The 11,050-nt window shown below is 36.1% G+C and overlaps 1 long non-coding RNA gene across 1 annotated transcript in view; it reads left to right on the forward strand.

The window, feature by feature from the left end:
- LOC111091062 overlaps window positions 1-5,729 on the forward strand; it is a 28,227-nt gene extending 22,498 nt beyond the window's left edge. Inside the window, exon 4 of the long non-coding RNA XR_005373798.1 lies at window positions 5,602-5,729. This is a non-coding gene — a long non-coding RNA (uncharacterized LOC111091062). The remainder of the gene's footprint in view (window positions 1-5,601) is intronic.
- Window positions 5,730-11,050: the final 5,321 nt, after the last annotated feature.

Genomic DNA, 11,050 nt, shown 5'->3' on the forward strand with positions numbered 1-11,050 from the left:
AGGACTATGGCTCGTCTCTGTGAATCTTCAGAGACTATCAGTACCTTGTTACATAGCTCTTAATTAATAGTAATTAGTTATTATTTAATATAGAGATGGAAACTAATTGTACTGAATCATGAGTTCTAAGCAGGCCACAGCATTATCTTTCATACAAAGCTTGGAAACTCAGCAGAAGTCAAAATCTTTATCGGTAGTAGTTTACAGAATATATGTTAGGGAGACCCATGACAGGGAATTTTAAACAGGGGTATGTATCAGAATCACTTATGTTCTGCCTTCAAAACTAAGATTCCATTCAATTGTGGGGGGCTGGGGGGGCAAGAGGGTAGGACTGAGGATTCTGTATTTTTAGAATTATCCCCTAGGTAGTCTACTTCATAACCTATATAAAATTGGTATAGAGACAATTCATGGCATACAGCTTCCTTTAGTCTCCACTCCCCTTCCCTGTGATCAATTCCATTATGGCCAGCTTTAAATACATAGAATTTCTGAACGTGGGCAAGTAGAATTATGTGGGGAGGGTCAAAAACTCCAGATTCCCAAAATACAATCAGGAAAGGTAATTTGGAATGTGGGGGGAGTTACCAAGTCATCAGTAAAATTTAAAGCTCTTCAGGTCATTCAAGTGAGTAGCCAAAGTTGAAAGTCAGTGACATATAGAGATTCTGTGAGAAGTTTTACCTGCCATAAAACAACAACAAAATAAAATAGGAGCAAATAAATTAAACCCTACAAGTGACTTCAGTCATTAGTTTATACATGCCTAAATTTTTTATACCTGCTAAACACTGCCTGAGTATTAAGTAACTACTTCATCCCAGGCACCTCTTTTTGGCTTCCTCTGCTCTTTGGTGCATGTGTGTTTCATTGGTCTTTGAACTTCTCATTCTAACTTTGCCCTCCAGAATATGTGAACTTCTAAAGTTTTGTTCTCAAATGGATCCTGACACGCTGCTTTCTCTGGTCCTTGCGCATCATTATCTGACCATGGCCTGCTGCCTTGATTCTTTTTTTTTTTTTTTTAAGATTTTATTTATTCATTCATGAGACACACACACACACACACAGAGAGAGAGAGAGAGAGAGGCAGAGACACAAGCAGAGGAACAAGCAGGCTCCATGCAGGGAGGCCGACGTGGGACTCGATCCCGGGTCTCTGGGATCAGGCCCTGGGCTGAAGGCAGCACTAAACCGCTGAGCCACCCGGGCTGCCCTGCTGCCTTGATTCTTACCCATGACTTCCTTCACCTCTCATATTATCTGATCCCTTGAGTATTTCATGATTACCATATCCAGCTCTTTCTCTGCTTTCTCCATTTTGATCTCCATGTTCTGTGTGAAAGTGTGTCAACATCACTTTTTGACAAATATTCAACAAAACTCTGTGGTATTCCAAAACTCAACATAAGTAAGGCACAAGGAAATTAATGTGAATTTTTAAAGAGTTAGAACTCATTCTGATTTTTAACACATCCATTCATTTGTCCTGTTTTGCTGTGATGCACATGACCAGCCAGAGTATAGATGGGATTTGTGCCTCTGAATGTCTCATATTCTTATATTTGTCATAATGCCCATGGACAACCCTCCCAATATTTAAGGGATGCTCCAACATAAAGTGAATATTTACCCATCAAATTTAGTGCCTACATAAAGATTTGCCTCTCAAATGACCCAGATCACTCCGGTGTTCCAGTTCTCCTGTTTTCTAGCTCATTAGACATCTGCACACCCCTACCCCTGTGTCGACTGTCATTAAATTGTCTTTGCTCTCACACAGTAGCTCCTCTCTCAGCTTCTTATTCCCTTTCTAATAATTTCACCAGTCTTTTACAGTGGATTTTTATTTTTCCCATTCCTTTATGACATACACTTGGTTGACTGTTTTTCACAATATGTTTTGCATCTTTCACAAGCTTTCCCCTGCCCTAACAAGATTGCTACCAGTCTCCTCCCATTAATCACACAGTACCATGCACTTCCAAGTTCACTACCTTGTAATATGATTTCCCTGCCCAAACACTGGGAATGGAACACCTCAATCAAAGACTAACTCCTTGGTCTTTCCAAGGGCTTAAGAAAATGGTTTTGTACCTTACTTCAAGGGACATCTACTTCTCCTCACAGTGAGCCTCATTTCCAATATACAATATGGGCCTTTCTAAATCTGAACTGTTACTCTCATTGAATATGGCACTCCATTTAAATCTCATTCCTCTTTTGTATTTTTCTAATAGGTCACCAATGCATGAAATATCCAATTATCACAGCTGAGTGCATTCTCCCTCTTCTGAATATAAAATTCTTCTACCCATTCTCATGGTCCTTATTACTTTCTTCCTTATATTGTTGTTATGTGTGTATAGTTTGTCTTCATTAAGAGCTTAAACTTTCCTTGATAACACAAAACTTACTCATGTTTATATTACCCTACAACCCACACCATAAACACTTTTCATTGGCTTTGTCAATAGTAGCTTCTAGATAATTAGCTATTGAACTATTTTAAATAAGTGAATATTGGATTAGCTAATAAATTCAATTAACTAATGAACAAAAATAGATCCTCTGAATAGAGATGCATGTTTGTATTAGAAAAAAAAGGTACTTCTATTTTACAAGATATTTATATCTCTTTCTCTATTCCTTCCCATATAGAATTACTTGAAAAACAAATCAAATACTAGCCTCCTGGCAATAAATTATTAGGTAACAATGGCATAAAAGTGAGACTGTTTAAAGATTAAGTTCTAAAGAGTCAAACAGAACTTCTAGGCAACAGAAATTAGCTGTGTGATACATTTAAATATGAATGCACTTGGAATATCTGTGCAAAAATAATGGAGACTGAATGTTGATTTCTCGGTAGGATTAATATGGGAGTATTAAATGCATCATAGTACGGAAAGCAAGATATGTATTGGTAGGAACTTTGAGATGCTCATGTGAATATGAGCATATTTACAAATATTTTTGTAAAAAAAAGTTGCTTATGTTATAATGGATGACAACTAGAAACTATAGTGCAAAATAAGTAATCACTACAGAACCAATTGGTTGAAGTAAATAAAACTGCCTACGGTTACAAAAAAAATCATTTTGAAAAACTTACGATCTTATAGGAAAATACATTTGGAAAACAGATTTCCTGTGAACCTACTGAAGCCACACATATGCACACACACTTGGATCAAAAAGAATCAACAAATATAAAGACAACAGATTTTTAAAAATTACTTAAAATTTGTGATACCCTGGTCAATTTTTATTTTATGCTCATACATTCTCATTACTGCCAGTTTCAAGGGGAGGATTTTTTCCCCTTATATAATATGCATTTTCAGTGGGTAAATTTCTGGAGTGGGTTTTTATCCAAATATGAAATTCCTTTTTCCATTTTGGAAAAAAAATGTTTCCCTAATGGTTTTCAGAGCATTTCCAAAAGTACAAATTTTTTTCCTAACTCTTTTTATTGACAATAGTCAATATAAGTTCTGGTTAAACTGTTCTCCAGCTTTTAAAAATGATTTTAAGACATTTTTCAATAACAGCTCCTCCTTACTGACTTTTAACATTCGGTTCCCATTCTTTTTTTTACCACATCATATTTCTAAGTTTCTAACAATCCCTAGGTGATTTGACATTATTTATTCTGGCTTTGAAATTCTTCCAATAGATCCAAAACTTTGTGAAAGGCAGATCCAGTAGTTTGAGAAAGATTTCTGAATATACTTTATACATAACTTAAAAGCTCATGTCTAGTGATAGAAGCAGGTAAAATTCTAGAGTTGATTCTATTTTTAAAGTGTCATGTTTCAATTAAAAGTAAACTGTACTATTTTCATAGAGTTCTTACAGAGAAAAGGTTTTTTTACTCTTTTGTATTTTTACTTTTCATGAGTTATTAAAACTTCCCTTGGTATTTGACTTAGGGCTTAGCAAAAAATATTATATACATTTGTGAAAAACTGAGATACCTTAATATAAGCTATCTGTCATCATAAAATGGTTTTCTGTAGTTGAGATTTTATTGATTGATTCTTACAGTTCTTGTTGACCTAAGAAGTAAATATTGACAAATGGAAAACTCTAATTATATTCTTCATTGTGGGAACATTCTGGACAGGATAATACATTTTGCATTTTCCAGCAAAATCTTTAAGGAATATAAAGAGGGAACGCAAGGGGTTGGAAAGAAATACTAGATTACTCCAATAAAAAAAAGAGAAAAATATCTTAATAGCATATATTTGCATATCTTTGTTGCCAATATTCATAAATATATAAGTAGTATTAATTCTCTGACAAGTAAAATGTTTTATGTTTCTATAAGCATCATAGGAAAAGCATTTTAGTTTCAAATGTTTTGTTGATATTTCATGGCCATGTAGGATTAACTGGAAATGGTCTCTTTTCAGTATGTAGAACAGAACAGTTTCATGCCTAGGGCATCCAAATTAGAGCCAGTGCACTTCTGCATCTTTTGCAGCCCACAGTGATTGGAAAACCACAACAAAAACAGCACCATTAAAAATGGTCTCTATTCCATTTTCTACTGATTAGAAAGGCAACTTGATTCAGGAGAGGATGCCCTATCAATTTTGCAGCAATCTTTGTCACCATGATGCTATCTCAACAAACTAATAATAGTAGAGAGAGAGAGAGAGAGAAGAACTGACTACACTCATTCTAAAAACTCCTAGATATACAACGTAAACCACCCTTAATATGCATACCTTAATATGTATACCTTCCATATTTTTTGTCATAGTTTACCTACCAAATGTTAAACAGATTATGTCCTAGAAGCAATAAAAGTCATTGCATCCTCCTTCCGATGTCAGAAAATGAGCTGAAACAATTCCAAATATACAGTGCTGAGCAGTAGACTTAATTCTTAAATATAACCAATTTATTTTGGAAAAAGGCATTATCCGCTGTGAATTTTTATCATTATATTATGGAAGCTCCCTTCTCTCTCAAAAATGCCACCAGAACAATGCAGCATTTTATTGGGTTTTAAAGTATCAGCACTTTTTGTCTTGGATTTTGTATCCAGATACTTTATAGACTGGCTATCCAACATTGTAGGCTTTAGGCACATGTGGCTATTGAGTCTGAAATACAGCCAATCTAAATTGGAATATGCTATAATTGTAAATAGCATACCAAATTTCAAAGGCGTAGTACCAAAAAAAGCAAAATATATCATTAATAATTTTTATATTTATTAGATCTTGAAATAAAAATGTTTAGATGTGGGCAGCCCCGGTGGCTCAGCGGTATAGCACCGCCTTCAGCCTAGGGCGTGAGACCCAAGGCTGGGTCCCGGAGACCCAAGATCAAGCCCCATGTCAGGCTCCCTGCATGGAGCCTGCTTGTCCCTCTGCCTCTGTCTCTGTCTCTCTCTCTCTGTGTCTCATGAATAAATAAATAAAATCTTTAAAAAAAATGTTTAGATGTATTGAAGTAAATGTATCATCAATTTACCAATTTAAAAAAATAATGTGGCAATTGGAACATTTGAGATTACGTGTGTTTTGCATTATATTTCTATTGAATATGGCTGAGAGAAACTAAACTATCCTTCCATAGGATTTTCTTTCTCGAATCATATACACTGACATTTATAAACAACTCCTGGTTGGAGCTATCACCAGAAGGACTGTGATATGGCACTGGCAAAATCGAAGTTGGCATCATTTACAAAAAGCTCCATAATTACATAATGGTAAGAGTTCATTAGGTCATCACTAATTATTGGAGTTTATCATTTCTCCCTTGGTCTGAATTCAACCAATTGCTCTTAACTTCTTCAGTATTTGGAAGAGGGAATATTGTTATGTAGCAACGTCTTGAAGACTAACACAGCATGCCTAGAGAAAATTGTGAAAGACTCTCCTCTTTATATTTGGTTTTCCAACTTGTATAAACTGCAACTGTGTTCTATTCAAATGTGTTTCCTGTTTTCTTCATTATAACCCAGGCTTGGGGATCAAATGAAAATCAGGATAGCTAGGAGTCAAGAAGAAATAGCTATAGGAAATAGAAAGAAAACTCAAGTTTCATCTTCTGCAAAATATAAACCCCACAGCGCACATTTCTTAGGAAAAGTAACTGCTCTACTAGGGAAGGGATAGTAAGCTAGCCTTTGGAAAGGTGGTCTGGCAGAAAAAAGAGAAGAAAAAAGAAAGACAGACAGATTGACAGACTCACTTAGCCCAGAGCTATCATAAGCATGTGGATCTGTCCTTTCTCCTAACTCTTAGATTGATCTGGCTCATAAGAGTAATAATAACTCTCAATAGCTGCTTCTAAGACACCATGAAATAATGCATTCATTAGAAATTCTTACATCAGGCAACATTTACATATTTATTCAAGAACCATTTTGCTAAAAAAAAAAAAAAAAAGAACCATTTTGCTTTCTTGAGCAGCAATTTCTGATTCTTGAGTCTACAAACCAAACACACAAGGGAAAAGGGTCTGGGAGAATTTGAACCACAGAAGATATACTGTTAGCTATATTATATTAATTTTTCATATGTCAGAATATTGCTTAAGAATACTTTTAATTTTAAGGAGACTGATGATGTATTTACATAGCAATTATAGTTTCCAGGAGGTCTTCCGAACATTTTTGCTTGGAAGATCTCAAATGTCGAGCTATGTAACTGGCAATGGACCGCCAAAACCAACTGTAAATCTGTGTGGTCCTTTGACAATTGAGCTTATTTTTCTCCTGAAAGTCTTTTTAAGATTATGGATGTCTCAGTAATGATAGTGGGTATGAGACCAATATAAATTGGAAGATACAACTCTCTTTTTGCCTGGAATGATGTTCTACCAACTTTTCTCTGTGGATGCTGGCTTTTTTTCAGTCCTGCATGATGTATTCCCATAACGGAGCCCAGTGTTTATTGAAAAAGAGATGATCCCTTTTAGCAAAGAAGGTCCCAGAAGGAAGCAATGAGGAGCAGGTGTGTTTTATCTCAAGCCCAGCAGGCTGTCCTTCTACAGTAGGCTCCTCCAGCAGCCTAGCCAGCTGTGCAGTGCATATGGAGTGCAGGCCAAATCTATGCCTCGGCAGTTGTGCCCACATCACTAACTTCAACCACAAGCTGCTGCTCACAGCATCCTTTACTTCTTGAAAACGGCTGCACCAGAATGAATCTCATTTTCTTATACCCACTGAAATACCCAAACCTGCTCACTCGCACTCTCTCTCTCATCCTCTCTCCCTAAGCAGAGATTTCAGAGATCCATTCACCAAACAGGTTATTTTAAGGTAACATCCTTGAAACAAGAGGATTTTAACAGTGATACATTTACAGTATATAAAGTATACTGCTCAGTTGACTTTGCCTGAGTTTGGGTTCCCCTGTGGCAGACTTTGAGACCAGGGTCTCTTGCAAACATTTGTTTAAAAGATGAAGGAAACAGTAGGGGAAGTGAAACACAGGAGTGAAGGTACATAATCAAGCCCACTACCATTGTGGATCGCTGAAGCTTAATTCTGCTGGGGAAGTCCTAGGACCCAGTGTGAAGATCATGCCTCCAGGTTACCCCACAAAAGGGACAAGAAGAGTGATGCATTCTTTGCATCACCTCCCTTTTTATAAAGTCATTGGTTAATCACTGCTCCCATGAGGTCCTACATCCTCAGCAAAATTGGCCCATGCTTGGGCTGATGAATCTTGCTTACAAACTAGAGAAAGATCTCAGGGAAAGGAATGCAGATTCTGCGATGGAAGTCAGGTGAGCATGTACCAAATTGATAAAGATAAGGGGATGCAGGTGGCACACATACAATACTGATGATAGTTTTGCTTTTAATTGAACAACTGAATCTTTTCTAGGGGGAGGGGACCACTGTAAAGAATACACTAGTTCAATCTAGTTGCTACACATTTATGATCAAATTTACTATATGGGAAATTTAGGACAAGTTTACTCACACTCCCACTTATTTCATCTCTGCTTACCCTTTCTTGTTTACATGGAAAACATGGCTTAGAAGTTCACTTTTTTGCTACAAAAGTTCTCAAATTTTCCATGATCTAATTAATTAACTCTTGATTTCATCTGGAATCTGATTCAAAACTAATAGAAAAGTTTTCTTAATACTTAAGCCAGAGTGACATTTTGTGGGATTTATCAGGTATCTCTCACCCATTCTGCTACTTTCATCCCTCCCTGATCTCATTCTAAAAATGTTCATATTTTGCATTTGATCATCTACCACAATAATTTTATAAAATTTTCTTTGTCTTAAAATTCTTTATTTTATGGAGCAATACTGATCCAGCAAAGAACAACAACTCTTCACATTGCAAAAGCTAAAGGTTCACATATGCTTACAGTTATTTCTCCCAGTTATATTTGATGTTTCTAATATGTATATGATATATTTTAACACTTGAATTGGCATGTTCACATATCTTGGGAGACAGGGAGCTTCTCTAGCATCTTCTCATTTATATTATGTTAGTGGTCTCTTTCCCTTTAGGGACACCAGAGTATACATACATCTTTGATCCATTGGTCTCATACTTGTCTTCACATGACCCTGTGCTTTCCACCAGTTGTTCCAGGCCATTCATTTTATATCTCACATTTCTAAATAAGATTCTTACAAAATTAAATTTTAGAATGCTGCTTCCCATATGAAAATCTTTGTTTCTTTTTTTGGGTTCCTTTTTCAAAATGATTTATGGCTCAATTTTAAAAGCCTCACATCGAGTTAAGATTGAAATGGGTTGATAACATGTATATTGCTCTGATATAGATTAAGCAGTGAGAAAGCAACAATGGAAATGCCACCATCTAATTTATTTCACTTTTAGATGATCAAAGAGATGTCCACACAAACAAAGCAATCAAGCTGTTTTAAACAGCCCTTTCAAATTTCCTGAGGCTCTTCTACTGAATCATTATGGACACGTGAAGTTAAATTTAAGGAAATCGATGAGAGTGATAATGAACAATCCTATGCATGAACCTTTTCTGCATTTCTTTTTAGCTCTGAATTATAATGCAATCTTGGTAGATCCTAAAGTATAGTGTCTATTATATCTGTTCCAAGCACCATTCCCTGAAGGTGTAAAAGTCTGTGGCAGGACAATCATAGAACTCGAGTCAAATGAAAAAGTGGCTGAGTCTTTATCACTAAGGGTAAGGAAAGAAAAGCCTGAGGAAATCACATCTACGGCCAACTTGGGCTAAGATATCTATTAATTTCAGTAACAGAGAAAGGAGTCTTTGTATTTGTGATGGCATGAAGTGCATTCTCAACCTAAAATGCAGGAAACCTCAGTAGGTGAGGAACATTTTCTAAATTTCCTCAAATACCTCATTAATATATCATAGGAAGGAACACTGAAAAGTCCTCAGCAGGCTCCCAAATATTTAGATTCATCACTTTTTCAAAAAACAAACACAACCAAAAGATTCAATATGAAATATTTAGTATTTTAAGACATATTTATATCTATATGTAGATATACATAGATAAATAGAAAGAGATGTGCTAGAGATGTTTACATTAACTTCTATGGGATATTTGGTCCATAATTAACACTTACATAACTATTTACATACATACATATGTATATTGCTGTATAAATAAGGGTCAGAGAATGTTGAATTTCACCTAAGCCCTATGGTCCTGGAAAATAACAAAGCTGAGAAATCCCCCCGACATTTTGTATTCCTGGAAATGGCTTACTGCAAAGAACCACGTTAGATGTGCCCCTTGTTTACCTATGACAAGGCCCCAAACCAAAATCACACCCTCTGAATTCCCATTCTTATCAGTGATTAGCTGAATTGTTTCGTCCTTACTAATTCATCAGAACAAAACACTTTGAGAGAAGCAACATACAAATGAACAATGGCCAGACCATATGTTAAAACTGAACGTTGGAGCACTGGGAAAGCTTCGTTGGTGAAGCTTGTGACCCAAAAGCCCCTCCTGAGAAGTGGCCTCAGAGTGAAACAGTGTGTCTTTTGCCTGTCACTGCACACCCTTTGTCCTACTTCCCGTACCCGGCTCCTCCCTGCCCTGTTCACTCCTCTCTGTAAAGGAAAAACTGCTTTTGTGGAACCTTTGAGACACCTGCTTATCCTTTTGGTCAGAATGTTCTCCCTATTGCATTAGCGCCTCCCCCCCCCCCAATAATCCTTTCATATCAGGCCCCTTCTTATCAGGTCTGGATTTGTTTTTGCTTTGCTTTATTTGACAAAGGATTTGTGAAGAAGTATCTGAACTAGATGTATATTTTATTTATGTTTAAATTTTTATTTTTATCTGAGAATAAGATAGTTTCCGTTTGGTGTTGTGGCAAGGTGCCACAAAGTGAATGACCAAACACCACCACCACAATGATTTTAAGAAGCAAAGAATGTGGCTTACAATTCTGTTGAAGCATATACTTTGAAAAATAAGGAAAATAACAGGGATTATGGGGATGATGTGAACCTGAATTTACTGAGTTTGTCTTTGCTTAATTTTAGGTGACAGGAACCGGGATGATGTGCCATCAACATATATGAAAACTTGGATGATTGTCCCAAATTAGTGTTAATATTGGAGATGAGGAGGGCTTTCACACAGTAATTCTCATGAGTAAATTCATTCACTTATCTAGAGAGAACAAGCTCTGTGTTCAGAGAAAAAATCTTTCATTGGATGTAGTTAGCCAAATTCTTACATTTTTCTTCAGATCTATTGAGACCAAAAGAATCCTGTGCTTTTATTGAATTTCCATTAGAAAGACATGAAAAAAAGTTTGACCTATCAGCCAGAGGTGATCAGCTTCTATTTTCTTGATATCTGAAAAAACAAAGGCTCCTTTTGAGTAGAAAAGAGCTATAAACAAAGGGTTTAAAGCACTACCAGAAATGCAGCAGAGTTCTGCTGAGCCTCATTCAGACACCTTACCATGTCAGTGATACTCATCAAAAGACCGCCTATTTTTGCCACAATTAATACTTTTGAAATCTTAATTAAAATATTGCTTAACATGTACTTACAGTTTACTAT

This window comes from Canis lupus, chromosome 19, assembly GCF_011100685.1.
Source record: "Canis lupus familiaris isolate Mischka breed German Shepherd chromosome 19, alternate assembly UU_Cfam_GSD_1.0, whole genome shotgun sequence".
NCBI lineage: Eukaryota > Metazoa > Chordata > Mammalia > Carnivora > Canidae > Canis > Canis lupus.